This window comes from Tasmannia lanceolata, unplaced genomic scaffold (assembly GCF_043159265.1).
Source record: "Tasmannia lanceolata isolate RefF3 unplaced genomic scaffold, GAP_Taslan_0.1 ptg000008l, whole genome shotgun sequence".
Taxonomy (NCBI): Eukaryota; Viridiplantae; Streptophyta; class Magnoliopsida; order Canellales; family Winteraceae; genus Tasmannia; species Tasmannia lanceolata.
Window position 1 is genome coordinate 15,177,912 of NW_027518685.1, and position 2,357 is coordinate 15,180,268.

The following is a 2,357-nucleotide window of genomic DNA, read 5'->3' on the forward strand; positions in this document are numbered from 1 at the left end:
CACAATTGTGGTTGCCCAGGGAGCCTGTAGAAGAATGGCTGCAAAAAAGGGAAGAAAGCATATCAAAACACAACCAGAGTAACAGACAGATAAAGCAAAAATTTATAAAGGTTCGAGGAAATCCACAATATTATACTACTCAAATATCAAAAGGCCAACACAGGCACCGAAATAGCCAAAAGAAGAATGCCAGTCCCAGCCAATTGGTGAAGGTTTGCATGCCTACCTATGAGTATAGATCAGATACAAACAAATAGCTGAAATAATGCACGGTTAAAGGGCTTCCACCTTCCAACATTTCTGTGGAATTATATGCATGTTTTATTAAGATAGCATCACATCACAACCTTTTGATGTGATCACAGTGCCACCCTGCCAATAATGCATTTTAAAAGTTTTAATTACAAGCCATAAGGACAATTTGTCAGTTACGTTCATTATCAAATTTAAGAGAATTGTAGACTAAGAATATTTCCAGGAAAATTCTACTGAAAATGATAAACTTTATATCCAAATGTCCAGCCAAAATAATAAGACAGATGAAGGTCTGGCAGAAAGTCCACCACCCTCCGTATTTCTGATGGCCATATGTCCTGGCGGGGGAGCGGGTAGGGCCTGTGCTGGAAGAGAAACAGACTTACCCGACACAATCTTCAACCCCTGGAGCATCAACATTTTACCTTCAAATCAGAGATTTGCATCTTAAATGTATAAATAAATAATTATTTGCATGCAATGATGGAAACAAAGATAAAAGCAGAGATCACGTTAAAAAAAATTATCAGCAATATTAGCTACTTGACTTGGGCAGTATATAAGAATCAACCTGAAAGGATGTAAGCCACAGGGTTGTGAAATATAAATGTTCGCCGGATAGCCAAGCAGATAGATTCAGTTTCAGTAATAGACTAGTGCCGAAGTGGTACAGGGCTAAAGCCATCAAAAGCTTCCCAAGACCAAACCTGTTGAAAGTATCAAGTATACAAACTAGATATTCATGTACCTACAAGACGAACAAAAAAATTAAAGAAAATATACAAAGAAGAACTCGTAGAACAACTGACTCAGCATTGGCAAACCAGAGCATACATATTGCGTGGATGCCTACATCTTCAAACCCTCAACCAAGAAGCCATGATGTACAGCCTTCAAAGATTTTAGAAAAATTTTAGTTACAAAATCATCATCACAACCTGGAGGAACCAAATCATAATACTACGTATCTTCCTCATGCATACTGGCTTCGTATTAAGTACTAGCATTAGTGGAGCGTACACAATGCAAATCATCCAGCCCAATGTCCCTCCGCGCTGATGCCACTGAGAATTGGCTATGCCCAGGAAACATCTATGGGTGTTCTTGATGCACCAACATCACCAGATTGGTATGAATTGCTATCATGCTCCGACGAAATATAGAGGATCAACCAGGAGATACCAAATGAATCCTGTGGTCGGTATGGCGTCATGCCATGGTTAACAAAGGATTAAAAAAGAATGTAGCGTCATACTAGAACTATTCAGAGCCCGCTATCTTCTCATGAATCTCACTCTGTCAAGAAAGATGTGTTGTCACCCGTTTGGATACGCGGATTTTAGAATCTTGGATTTCCTCAAAATCATGGATGGGAGACGAGAAGAAGGAAACCGTCCGTTTCGCTTCTCTTTAGAATCTAGGATTTTAAGTAAGAAATCCGTGTTTTAGAAATCTCTCCCCCATCCTAAGATTTCTAAAACCTGGAAAAATGGGATGGTATCCTATTCTCTTGCTGACGGAAAAAAGGGCGAGAAATCAGAAAACGACGGCTGGTCTCCTTCTCTCGTCTCCCATCTACGATTTTGAGGAAATCCTAGATTCTAAACTCCGCGTATCCAAACGACCCCTAAATGAACTCTATGTTGGAGATGTGCCTGAGAACTTTGTTTCTTGAAGTGATAATAGGAATGGTATTATTCAAGATAGGAAAGGCAGAAACCAAAACAGAAAAGAGAGAGAGGAAATGGTAAAGAAAATCATGAAAACAACCCCCCCCCCCCGTTATAGTGGTTAGACTCTTCAATAATAAGCAAATCCCGATCTATTTCTCCAGTCAATTCATCAGCATCCAAAGGGAAACAAATTCTCTAATACTATCAAAGTTCAGATACTGTGTAATATAGGATAAAATATTTTTCATAGCAAATACTGAAACTCAATATGTATTACCTGTTCCTCCAATCCTGTATCATCAGTGGATCCTGCACCACTTATCAGTGGATCCTACACCGCTTTGCCCGACACAGAGAAAAAACCTCATAAGGGATCATTATAGTGGCCCCGCTTTAGTTGACAGTACACAAGATATTTTGGTCCCCAAT